The 14,246-nt window shown below is 34.8% G+C and overlaps 1 pseudogene; it reads left to right on the top strand.

The window, feature by feature from the left end:
• Positions 1–9,228: 9,228 nt before the first annotated feature.
• Positions 9,229–11,145, top strand: LOC148905617 (uncharacterized; annotated as a pseudogene).
• Positions 11,146–14,246: the final 3,101 nt, after the last annotated feature.

The raw sequence follows: 14,246 nt of genomic DNA on the forward strand, positions 1-14,246 counted from the left end.
AAAAGCGAAACAACCCGGGGCTTTATTTTAAAGAATTACCGCTGAATGACCATAATATATGCAAAGATGAGAGTATGTGGACTGCGTGGCACTAATGAAATAGTAGAAGATAATATAGGTAAGTTGTAGTGCTTGGGAACGAGGTTATTCCAGGCGAAAGCCCTTGGAATTAAATTCGGAAAAATTAATTTCCGACCTCGCTGGGATTCGAACCCACGACCTTCGGAATTGTACTACCGATGCTCTACCAGCTGAGCTAGAGGTCAGACTGAGAGCAGGCCGGGGTGAAATAGATGTCTGAAGATTATATGAAAATTATCAGTATACTTTCAAGTTTTTCAATGGTGTGGAAGATCATGCGTTAATGAGGATTGTGGTGAAAGAAGACTTTATAAATCAAATGTGTGTGACACTTAATTTTTTATGTGCAAAACGTGCGCTACATTCTCCCTAAGTAATGAATTTACAGGAGAAAGATAACAAGGAGAGGCTGGCACAACGCCGTACTTTTTAATTAACCCAAAGAAAAAACTATTTACCCGCCAACATTTACGTAATCTACGTTCACGAGTTTGCTGGAAACAGTTGAAAACGGTGAAGAAGGTGAGAAGGGTGGCTTTTGAAAACGTCGACGTTGGCATTTGCAACGGTGCGTCCGTTTTTTTTGTTTTTTGTTTTGTTTTTTTGTTTGTTTGTTGTTGTTGTTGTTTTTTTTTTTTTTTTTGTTTTTTTTTTTTTTGTTTTGCGTGCGCAGACAATTATTGACACCCCTGCGTTTTTTTTCGTTTTGGTATGGACAATCAAAAAGAGGTATGCTATCAAAACGCTAGTATCGGAGCGCGGGAATCTATAAGAGAATCTATAGCATGAATGTCGTCGGGGCTAGAACGGATACTTCACCACGCACTCCTATCTGAATATATCAAAGTTGGGGTGCATGTTGCGTCATAGCTGCCATTTTTCATCATTATCTTCCCTTGCTAGATCAACCAACCTGACGGCTGTTTCATTACTATTTTTATGTCAAGGGATTCTGAGTCATGTGATAGCATCCCAAGAATAACTTGTGCTTGAAACAAATGAATGCTTGAATGCCAACAAAAAACTTTTTATTCTCTATTTCGAAAAATTGATATCTTCACACGTGAAAATAACACCATTGAGATGGCTATTCAAAAGTACACGGAAAGAATTGCCTGAAAAAGCCAAAACATAGTTCATTGATAATTATATAATAAACAGAATATTACATGGCCGCTTGGATATACGAATTTTATCTTCTCGTGTTGAAAATCTCTCACTCGTTCGCTACGCTCACTCGAGAGAGATCTTTTCGATGAACACTTGAAGATAAAATTCGTATCTCCGCGCGCCCATGTAATATCCTCTATATATCTGAATTTTTGGGTATGATACGATTTCCTCTCGTCCTTTACTACTCTCTGGCTCAAGCTCCATTTTCTCTTATTTAACCTCTACGAATGCTCGTCTAATTCATATAGCTTTCTCTTATGACATGTTATCAAACGCCGTGATTGCTGTCTATTCTTAGACTATCGCGAATTTAGCCGCCCTCTATTTGTAGCTATATTGGAGAGGGACGGACCTTTCTCGACTTTGTCGCTCGTAACATTGTCGTGCTCGACAAATTCTCGCTTTGCTAAAAAATAAATAACCACTCGGTAGGCAAGAGAGGTTGATAAGTCTAATGTATTACTTATCTAAGCAAGCTTAAGTCGGAGTCGAGGTTAGTAAAATGTTTTTTTATACTAGATATATTTAATTTTAACAACGCTTTAATGTTATTACCATGATCTGTGGTCTTTGTAGAGCATCAAAAATGACACATTTCCGGGTGATTTTATGAACATATAAGTAATGTATGAGAAGCAGATGATGGAGGCATAGACGGAATTGCACTTGACACTAATATAAGGATTCTTACTATAACAGACTTCCAGATGAACTTTGATAGCTTCATATATATGTAGCCGATTCGTTTTCTGTTTTCTGTGTGCTATAAATTTTAGCATCCAGACATATACACTCGACTATCATTTCCGTCTTAGCTTCAATCTTCTTTTTTTTTATCCCGACAATGGACCTTACTTTCATTTGATAAAAACCGCGCATTAATTATCTAAAACCCTAGGATGTCTCGTCAAAAAGTTTACGATACAAACAATAATGAAATTCAAGAATGTTCCCTGGAATACATCAATATCTTACACAAAATCGTGGTTAACCCTGAGCAACAGAGAACTCAAAAGTGGAGAATTATGTTACGACTAATCATGTGTTTATAAGTTTGACAGATGTCTGGGTTATGAAAGTGAATCGTATTGGCCATGATTTGCCGTATCGTATCAGGCTTCAGAAAGTATCAACGCTGAGTCGTACTACTGTAAACAGTATACCGTATTTCTTCGTGTTGTACTCCACAGAGCTGAAGAAAATAATAGTAAAATATATATAAGACTTAAAAAACTCATTAATAATTCATGAAGGAAACACAATAGAAATCATGACCATGAAGGTGATTTTATATCTGATATAGATTCGTCTTCATTTGCATAAACTTTAACTTGGATTTTCTCTATCAAACTTGGTTCATTTCGTAAAGAATTCGGTACAGTATGAGAACATACATCAGGAGTTTTTTAAGCCGTTCAATAAACTCGCAGATCGTGTTTTATCGGGTCTAAAACCACTCGGCTGCGCCTCGTGTTTTATACCCGATAAAACACTCCTGCTCGTTTATTAAACAGTACAAATAAAAATGCCCAGGTCCTATGCGGATATGAAAGTGGTTGTTATATACCATGTGTCTAAGTTAAGTTTTACTTTCTTCTCGTTGGCCAAGAGGGTGCCACGTGTGGAGGCTATAAAATTTCACTGTTTCCTTGCAACCGTTTTTAACGGCGGCGACACCACATTTATATTCTGTGGTGAATAGCAAAACTGGAAGTGATTTCCAAAAATTGTTTATGAGCTATCTGGTTAGGATATTTTGCTTTATTCGTAGTCTACCGTGTTATTTTCAATTTAAACCGCTGTTTATCGCAATTTTGATTAATACAAAGGCCGTACGTGCAAAAATGATTAATATTCTGACTTTCACTCTCGTGAGTGAGCTTGTTTAGCATAAAATGCAAAGCTTTTTAAAATAACTTGAGCCAAAAAAGAGAGAGAGAGAGAAATAAAAGAAAAAGTAACAATGGAGAATCACTACTTATCAAAGGAGAAGTGGAAGAAGATGCCTCTCTTCTGAATAACTCCGTTTATCTAGAAATTATATTCAGCCTGTTCATCAACTGAGATTTGAAGGATTTGACGCTCAATAATAATAACACCAACTCTCGAGTCCAAGGGGACCGGTCATTATTTATCGCTTGAGGGAGAGGGGGGATTTTTGGGGGTATCAGTTGATTTTCGAGAGAACAAAAGGGGGATCACTAAAAAATAAATTTGGAGGAAATTATAATATTTTTCTACATTCAAGTATTTAGCTTTTGTTATATTAAAAATTTGGTCTGTCGTCACATCTATGCTATTATCAAAACGTATCGCAATTTATAAAGCTCCACATAATATATTCTTAATATTTTGTGTTCTTTATTTGTTTTTGTTTGTTTGTTTGTTTGTTTCTTTCTTTCTTCATTCACGTATTAATTAATTAATTAATTAATTAATTAATTAATTAATTAATTAATTAATTGGTTGGTTGGTTGGTTGGTTGGTTGGTAGGTTGGTAGGTTGGTTGGTTGGTTGGTTGGTATGTTTTTTACAATTATACAATAAAGCAATGTGAATGATAAATTGTCTTTCAGTGTCTATTAATATGATCAGTTTCAGCAATATCGACGTATTCATCACTGTCATCGGACTCGACAACTTCCTCGTTACCGGCTACAGCAACCTCTCCTTCAATGTTGTCGTCGGATTCAGAATCCTCGTGCAGCACCCTTTGAGGACCACTTCCCATTAAAATACACACTACTTCCTTCAGTTTCTTGTAACATTATCGCTGAAGATGCTCTTTTCTAGAAGCCACAACAAAGGATTAAATATTTGGTCTCAGAGCATGTATGTAATATTACCTTCAGAAAGGGGATCTATGTTCTTTGATCCACTTTGTATGTCACCAAAAATTCGCTTGAGACGACGAATTTCTTGGATGTTGTTCTTGGTCAGTCCGATGTCATTTTCAAGATTGTAATCATCAAAATCCAAGAAGTGCTTAACCTTTTTTAATTCCTAACTGGTTGAAGTTTTCTACGTACTTGTGCAGATCAGCTTTGGATAAAATGTATTCTATTTCTCTATCCATTGTGTCAAAATTATGAAACTATGAAAGTTGAAGCAAACGCCTGCTCGGTCCTTTGTACGCAAGCACTAACGCTTTTAATGTTTAATGTTTTTGTTTTTCTTAATTTTTAATGTGGTTTGACACTTCAATCAAGCTAAAGTTCTCTAGCTGTTTATTGGCTGAAACACACCTGTGAGCCTGTCAATTGATACTTGGATTTTACTGCAACAGCGTGTTGGACGTGGCCCGTATAGTAATTCCAGGCAGAGTTTATTAAAATATACTCGAGTACCTCATCGACTTTAGCAGCGTTCTATTATCTATTCTTCCATTATCGTTATTTCTTCACATAAACTTTGCTTACAAATTGATTGAGAACAGTTAAAACATATGGCAGACCGTGACCTCACATCAGTAGCCGGGAAAAAGGGAGTAGAACCTCTGTCACTAGTAACTGAGAACCCTAGACGAGGTCACAACGAAAAGCGAAGTGAACGAAGAGAGAATATCGCGTCTCTTACTTAAACTATTTACAATGAGGTCAAGCAACCTTCTTATAAAACTTATGGCTAGTTGTTGTTCATCGATCTACAGGATCTACAGTCGAAGCTCGTAAAGGCGCAAAGATCGTTTGGTAAGTTGTATTTACTGACATATTCAGTACAATATACCTACTAACATGTTTTTGGAATGCCGAGTTTCTATCCAGTAAAAACTAGCTATAGACCCAGGATGAAATTGTTCAGCACTTGACAAAGATGGCTATATAAGCTGCCTACCAGCATTTGAATACTTTAGGAACAATACAATACATCAAGTTATACCATCAAGCAGATAATATACCACAATTACATACATATAGTACTCTTTTCTGCGTCTGATAAAAAGTGTTTATTATTTTATTTATTTTGATTGCATTTATACTGATTTCTGTCAGTAATTCTTTATTTTAATTTTTTAATTACTAATGTTTTATTATATTAAAATTTTTACAGTGCAATCCCATTTTCTTGTGAAACAGCAAGGAAAATATGAAAAAAAAGAGAGGAAGGCAACAAGAATACAAAGAGAAGCAGAGAATGCTTGTTATGTATTTAACAACTTATCACCCAAAAAAAAAATATATATATATATATATATATATAGATGTTATTAACTTATATTCTTCTTAACATTGAATATTATATACACTCAATTGCAAAATGATTGTCTGGTTTCAAAACATTATTGTTATACTTCTAATTAACACACTTCCATGTATAGTACCATTTCGGCCTCAGTTTTGGCCTTTCGAACCCAGCAACTATTTTGCAATTGAGTGCATACAAAAATAATGATAAGGTTAATATAAAGTGGATGTCTTCGTAACTCATATAGCATGGAATAACAATACAAATGCATTGAATTTGCTTGAGTTTTTCTCGCATAACTATGATTATGATGCTGGAGACTATATAGCCCTATAGTTTCATGGGGAAAAAATGCTTCATTAGACTTTCATCTTCTGTACTGCCTCGTCATTGATATGATTCAACTAGACTGGAACAGGATTAAGTGTAATAGTCTAATTGCCATTTCAGTGATTTAGTAAAGTCCTTCATGGCAAAAAAATGTTTTTAAACATTTACATTTATGAATATATTATAGAAATATTCCAAGCTAAAAATGATTTAGAAATTTATTAAAATTTTAAAACAAATTTGAAAGTACCTTACCAATTATTATTACAATTATACTAGTATGATGTTATTACCATAATTTACAAAACGTTTATAAGTATATGTTAAGTGTATGCCACATCAAGTGTAAAAGCAGATTAAAAAAACTGCCTTAGTTGGGTTCTCGTGGGACTCGACGCACGGACGTGCCGTTTGCTAGACAAGATCTCAACCGCTCAGCCACTGAGGCTTATACACTCGATGTAGCATACACTTAACATATAGATCTTTACCGAGTGACAAAAACACATTTCATTTATAAGTAATTTGCAAACAGTTTTAAGTATGAAAATAATTTACAAACATTTTTTCAAAGTTTAGAAGTAAGTTACAAGCGGTATATAATTCATATAGTGGAATTTACAGGTTATTTACAAATAGTTTATTGAAATGTACAGGCTATTTATAAATGGTTTATTGAAATTTACAGGCTATTTACAAATAGTTTATTGGAATTTACAAGCTATTTACAAATACTTTATTGAAATTTACAAACTATTTACAAATACTTTATTGAAATTTACAAGCTATTTACAAATACTTTATTGAAATTTACAAGCTATTTACAAATAGTTTATTGAAATTTACAAGCTATTTACAAATAGTTTATTGAAATTTACAAGCTATTTACAAATACTTTATTGAAATTTACAGGCTATTTACAAATACTTTATTGAAATTTACAGGCTATTTACAAATAGTTTATTGAAATTTACAAGCTATTTACAAATAGCTTATTGAAATTTACAGGTTATTTACAAATAGTTTATTGAAATGTACAGGCTATTTATAAATGGTTTATTGAAATTTACAAGCTATTTACAAATAGTTTATTGAAATTTACAAGCTATTTACAAATACTTTATTGAAATTTACAAGCTATTTACAAATATTTTATTGAAATTTACAAGCTATTTACAAATACTTTATTGAAATTTACAAGCTATTTACAAATACTTTATTGAAATTTACAAGCTATTTACAAATACTTTATTGAAATTTACAAGCTATTTACAAATACTTTATTGAAATTTACAAGCTATTTACAAATACTTTATTGAAATTTACAGGCTATTTACAAATACTTTATTGAAATTTACAGGCTATTTACAAATAGTTTATTAAAATTTACAAGCTATTTACAAATAGTTTATTGAAATTTACAAGCTATTTACAAATGTTTTATTGAAATTTACAAGCTATTTACAAATAGTTTATTGAAATTTACAAGCTATTTACAAATGTTTTATTGAAATTTACAGGCTATTTACAAGTTATTTACAAACACTTTATTACAGCTTGCTAGTGATTTACAATTAATTTACATGCAATTTACATGTACTTTTTAAAAAAAATAAAGAATTTACATACTTTTTACAAAAAGTCTTAAATATTTTACAAATAATTTACAAAAGAATGTACCGTTTACATATTGTGTAAATGTACCTTGGTTCTGTAAATTCTCATTTACAGTCTCTTTACAAACTAGTTACACATTATTTACATTACATGAAAATCGATTAAATTTTCCAGTGAATTTGAATTTTTGTTTTACTTTTTTTTATTTTTATTATTTTATTTATTTACATTAAATTACATAACTAATGACAAAAGATATAAGAAATATACCTAGTACAGTAATAAACTAGTAGTTGATTAATTAGTATAAGAAATATATACTAAGAAATATACCTAGCAATAAATTAGTAGTTGAATAATTAACTGCTCATATATGCCTCGCTTCAAATAGTTAAATCGCTGTAAAATAAAAAATAAAATAAAGTCTATGACTTGGTATTCGAGATTACTTCATTTAGATACACATACTTTTGACGGACGAAAATCGTATCGGAAAATTTGAATTTCCGAAGATTTACCGGAATCATCGCCATTATTACATGGAATGCTCTACATTACAATCCGACAAATTAAATGTATAACAAAAAAAATGTCAGCTTTAATATATTTTTCATATTAAGGATTTCTTTTTCAAAAGTCAATAAAAGTTAGAACGTCTCTACAACTCTGTCGATTGGAACAAGTCAATTAGGTCTATACTGTATTTATTAGATCAACTTTTACTCCCAGTGCAAGATGCCGGCGGTGCGATGAAAATAACATCATCAATGCCATTCAGGGAAGCGCTTGAGTATTTCCTTGCATTTCAACCTGAACACTCAGGGGAACAAACAGAATACCAAAAAAATGTCTTTCGTTAGGCCGTCCTTCGTGAAAGGCATGGCCTTAGAGTAAATCTGATCAGTGTAAAAGAAAAATCAGAAGAGGCATTGTTTCTAATATTTGTAATGACATTATTAACGACAATAGCAAATGCAGTGATGGTACCCTTATTCTCAAAATGGAGAATCTACAGAGAATTGTTTCCACTATGGATTCAGAATGAGATAAAATTTGCCTAAGAGTTGTTTTAAGATCAATATTCTCTAGAAACGAGATGCAACGCCTTGGTTTTGATCCTGACAACCTTCCCTCTATGACTTCAAGGGTTAACTTTGTAGTCGAAGAGGCTAAGAATGCTAATGAGGTAGTAGCTGATTTAGTCCGTTTGCGCTTAAATTCTAAGAAGGAACTTTATGATAAGAAAAGAAATTTGTGGTCTTCCAAGACGCTTGAAGAATTACAAAACGAGATCCAGGAGCTCAAAGAAAACGTCAAAAAAACAGACAAGCTACTTCGATGCGAACCAACTGATGGTTGTTATGAAAGGAATCGTCAAATGCTTAAGCGCCAAGCTTCAAGTCTTATGGAAAGTAATAGACTAAAAAGGCGAAAGTTGTCTAACCAAGGTTCCAAGTCTAAGCTGGATGGGGACGATGAGGACTTTATTGTAAAGCGGTAGATGACAAAGCATCTTACCATGGGAGACGTCATGATACGATCCTCTACAATGGCCAGAGAGTAAATAAGAAGAACCTGCTTTCACTAGCAAACTACCGGCTGGCTCAGTGTGTTAAAAAGTTAATTCGATCAGCTACTACAGTGTACAATAGGGCGAGGCTACGAAAGAAAAGAAGCCTGCAAGCCAAACGCCATAAAGGTAAAGGTCTGTTTTGTTGGAAGAAACCTCCTAAGGGCAAAGAAAAAAATAACGAAAATACGCACTACCAGCGTGCTCATGTTAAAAACATAAAAATGCGATTCTGGGGTGCACAAAATGCCAAAGCTAGAGCGTTTTGCTTCATGAGAAGCAAAGATGACAAAGCTCACCTAAGACCTGGTACTTCAGAAGGTTTTGATAAAGCGCGAAATGTTCGAGTCTTGACACTAACGGATGACGACCAGGCGAGAAAGTTGCCGAAATACGATTGGCCAGAGAAAATGGTCTACGTGACTCCCGGTTCTCATCGCATTTTTATTAAGTCAAGCATCATGACTGAAACTGATGGAGAAGCTTATCACGGAGGACGACCGACATTATGTGGTTGTCAGGCCCAAGAGAATAGTTGGGTCATCAGGAAGCGTCTGACCAAGTGAAAGGGTTCGCTTGCGTCACGAGGACCCTACATACTTCGAGGTTGATCAGAAAGAAACTGCCAACGCGTATTCTCTGGGCTTTCGCAAATGCTGCTCTAGATTCCGAGATGATATTTTTCTTTATCATGACATGACAGAGCAAGACGACTTAAACAAAATTACAGGAGAACATAACTGTAAGTTTTACAGGTATGAAAAACAAAGAGCGGGGCATCTCAAATTAAGAATAAACAAACTGTTAAATGGAAATTTGTGAGACAACCGAAATGTCACAACACAATAAGACCCTGTTTTCCTCTCGTTTGATTCCAGTCACCAAAGACATTTTAAATGTCATTGACGAGCTTTTTGAAGATACGTCCTGCGAAAAAGAGTCAAGAGTCAACATAATTTTGAAAGTGAGTGATGCTTGTAAGCAAAGACTCGACATCATCAGTGATTTATGCTTACCACACGTGAAGCCACAATGGGCATACTTAACAGACGCTGGGGCAGGAGTTGGAGTTTTGAATTATGAAGAAAGCTTGCGTGACGCATAACTAGCACGCATTTACAGCTCCGATTACAGAGTACGATGTCATCGATCGAGAGGTGATAGCGGACAAGGTGAGGCCGAGCGAACAAATTCGGCCATTTCGGACGGTGGATGGTGCAACGCTTGAGTGGGAGAGGCATAGAAGTTTCGAAGATCTCACAGAAGAATAAATTAAGAACGTCTCTCCACACTTACGAAGAGCACGAAAAGAAGCGGATGGAGAGAAATGCTTGGCATGTATGCAAAATGGTTTCTGAAAGAATTGACGACCCCAGTGCTTAACGAATATATTAATAGTAGAGTGAGTGAGCCTCCACAAGAATTATTCTTTTTTTAATTCCACTGAGCTTAATACCTACCGCAGTGCTTCAGTAAGCAATAAGATGCAAGTACCTGGCGCGGCATATTTCACTAAAATTGAGAAGTTTATTCAGGATCACTATATCGCAGGAGAACTTTTTATGGAGTTCTATCGGGATTCATGTAAAGAACAAAGAAATGACAGCATCATTCTCTGTTCCTGGTGTAGCTGCAATAGATGGGTAGGGCCAGAAACAGAGAGGATTCCCCAGCCCATTCAGGACAAAAACAATCCTAGGCATTTCCTAAATGTTTACCAGAAAAAGTCGACAGGCAGGACTTTAGATGACTATATGCCAAGAAAATGTCTGAAGGACTTGCACGAGAAAAAAGCTATTAGCACCGACGATTCAGATGCCATTTCGAGCTTCTGTTTGAAGTATAATGTAGAAGAGGAACATGTGGTAGTCTACATTGGCCACCTTAATGACATAAATGCAAGGAAAGATATGGGAGCGGCCAGAGAAACTAAAGAACGAAGAAGGCAAATGGAGGAAAGGGAGTATAAAGATTTTGAATGGGAAACACTCATTGAGAGTGGTAAAGTGAAAAAGCTACGGTACGAGAACTCGACCTGTATCTGAAGAAGCATGCTCTGACCTGAAAACTTGATAAGATTAAAGCCATCCGTTGCTATCATTACCGAAAAAAATGTCCAAGCCCAGCCTATCAATTGTCTAGTGATAGAGAGGGTGAGTCCAGTGACGATAAGTGTTTGTTCAAGTGACGATTCCGATGTTTATTGGAGTGATGATGAGAGCTGCAGTGACAATGATCTTGTCATCGCTGATTCAAGTAGCACTGTGCCCATAATAACTTTCATTCCAGACGAACAAATAATTGACGTTGTACAAGCTCCGTAAATAGAAAAAAATAATAAACAAAAATTTTAAACAAGTGAACAAGTTAAAAACAAAAAAAGGAAAGAGTGATCAGAACAACAATTGTAACAAAAGATTGTAACACCAGTATACCTGATGTATACAAATTACGGATGGACTTAAATTCATTGCGCTAATTTAAACGATGTGAAGAAACTGCAGAGAATACTGAGTAAAAGTCTATTTGACAAGGACATGTCGATTTGAAACTGTAAGTACCTTAGTAAAAGAAGGAACTGATGTGCATTTGTATGGGGGGATCACTGAAGTTATCTCTACCCATGAGGGGGGATTACTACAATGTAATAATAATGCTGAACGGGGGATCTGTTAAATTTTACTGTGCCTGCAAAAAATCTGAATCAACTGCTAGTAGATTGTAAGTCATGCCGGTTTTCAAAATGGATATAATAAAGTGGTAATTGAACTTCGTGTGGTGCAATTTTGGTCTGAAATGAAACTTGTAATTACAAATCACACTCCTTCTACGCGGTCGTGCGATTTTGTATTCGCGCGTTTGATTTCAGACCTAATTGCAACCCACTCAGTTCAATTACCATTATAAATAGCACTAAAATCGAACATAAGAAGGTTTATTTCAGGGAAGATTGTTATCATTTTTGGTATTATTTGAATACCATTTGAAATGAAAATAATCATTGTGTAAAGCAGTGGGTGTGAAAGCAACAGACAAGCTTATGTTTCTTGAAGTGCCCAGACACAAAGATTTCTTCAACAGGATAATCAATAATGGAAAACACTTTATTCTATATATATTACTAAAATTCCATACGATAAATTTGTGTTAAAAAATCTCTATGCTCTATATTTTAAAGGTGAAAAGAGCAATACGACCAATCAGCGTTGAGTACAGCATTTTTCACATGTAAAAAATATAAACAATCAGAATTGAGAATTGACTAAACCAACAAAACAGAAAACGAAAAATTGTGACATTTGGATGGCTTCCCTCCAAAAGCAAATTGGCTTTTTTATGTAGCCTTATGTTGTAGTTAGGAAAATGGCGAGTCGTTTTAGTACCACTTTAATATCCAATGATTGAATTTGTATATTCAAAACCAAGCAATTAAACAAAATCAAATTAAGTAAGACTAAAAGAGACCTGGCTTTGTTGATTAGATACCTGAAGACCAAAAAAACAAAAACTTGGCAAGTTCAAGTTGACACTAGTGTGACATGCACAATGCTACATTGTTTAAATAGCGTCTTGTTTATATTAACGTTATGACATGTTATGAAACGCTGCGAGGGATTTTAATGTTGTTGTACTAGATGTATGCCTAATAAAAGTTTTATTTCATTACCACGATCTGTAGTCTTCGTAGAGGATAAATAAGGAAACATTTCCATTTGAAGTTATCAAGATATAACTCATGTACGAGAAGCAGATCATGATAGAGGGTTAGACTGCGTGGAATTGATAATTGATAATACAATGATTCTTACCACAACGGGTTTCCAGAGGTACCATCATAGTCTTTAGTAACGTAGTTTGTCTGTTTGTTTTCTACTTTCAATTTTAGCATGTAGTAGAACCATACACTCAACTGCAATTCTGGTTTCAGCTTTCAAACTACACAATGGATCTACTCTACCCTGCGAGCAGAGTTTTCTTTTCATCGCACAGAATTGAGTGACACATCCGGGAAATTAGAGAATAAATTACTCTATTCTAGTTTCCAAATTCAATATTCCTCCTACGCCCATTTATATTTATAAGGCAAAGTCATAATGAGACTGATACCTAATTTGGAGAAAATGCCCGCGAATTTTGCTTTGAAAATATTTTTAATCGTTTTTTCCAACTTTTTTTCAAATCCTTTTAATACTTTGAAAACATTACAGTGTTTCTTTAAAAAATGCTTCCCCATTCTTCACATAATATCCCTCATTTGGAAATGACCAGAGTTGATGGGCAATTCTGTGCGATGTACCTCCTCTACGGACGAGACTTGTGTAAATAAATCGTGTAGAATATTATTTGAGCATGTACAGCCGTTGCTAAGAAACTAACTCGTTCCCAAGCTCACTCGTTTTATAAATGGTATCCGGTTCCAGTCCGAATGCAATTGCCGCTGCATAACAAAACATGTTTTTAGAGTCATGACCTTAGTGAAAGATGATCTCGTGGTCTTCTTTTACTGCTTCAATGTCATCAAGCTTACCAGCTTGGAGAACTAGCTTTTCACAAATGGATATTTGGTCACTCATCAGTGCCTGTAGTGGAGCTATATTACCACCAAAAGAGGATTCTTAGGGTATCGACTAGTGTTTGGATCGATTTCTTAAAGATGTTTGATCAACGGAATTCAGGCGAGAAAATAAGTGACTTTCCGTGACCTGTAGACAGAGAAACAAACGCGTCGTCTTTGCCATCCATAAAACTTTCTAGCGATTTCCTTTCCTGAAGAGTTGGTTGGAATTGATTTTTGCTTGATAAAAAGCGATTTAGATCGCTTTCGAAATCACACTTTGACATGCTTTTCGCTATTTTGCTTCACGACGCGGGCTCAATTTTGGTTATCGACCATATCTTTTAATACAGACTCGCGCATCAAGACCAGTTTACAAAAAATATGAAACCTGAAACCTGATTATCCAAACTTGCCCTCAAATGAATCCTCCTTAAAAGTTTTCAGTTGCCCTCATTCCAATTAGAAGACTTAGTAAAGCCATATCTTGTTATTTCTTGTCATGCTTCCTGTCAATACATTACTATCAACAGTTAAAATCAAACGTAGTCTTTGGCTGTATGAAACCAAAATCCAGACTTGCCCTCCAATGAATCCTCCTTAAAGGTTCTCAGTTTCGCTCATTCTAATTACAAGCCTTAGTATCAAGCCATTTATTTATATTTCTTGTCAGGCTAGCTCTCAATACATTACTATCGACAGTTAAGATCATATGCAGTCTTTGGCTGTATGAAA

Source organism: Actinia tenebrosa, unplaced genomic scaffold, assembly GCF_029948245.1.
Source record: "Actinia tenebrosa isolate PJP-AT-01 unplaced genomic scaffold, QUT_ActTen_1.0 PGA_scaffold7__59_contigs__length_16204524, whole genome shotgun sequence".
In the NCBI taxonomy this organism is placed as follows: domain Eukaryota; kingdom Metazoa; phylum Cnidaria; class Anthozoa; order Actiniaria; family Actiniidae; genus Actinia; species Actinia tenebrosa.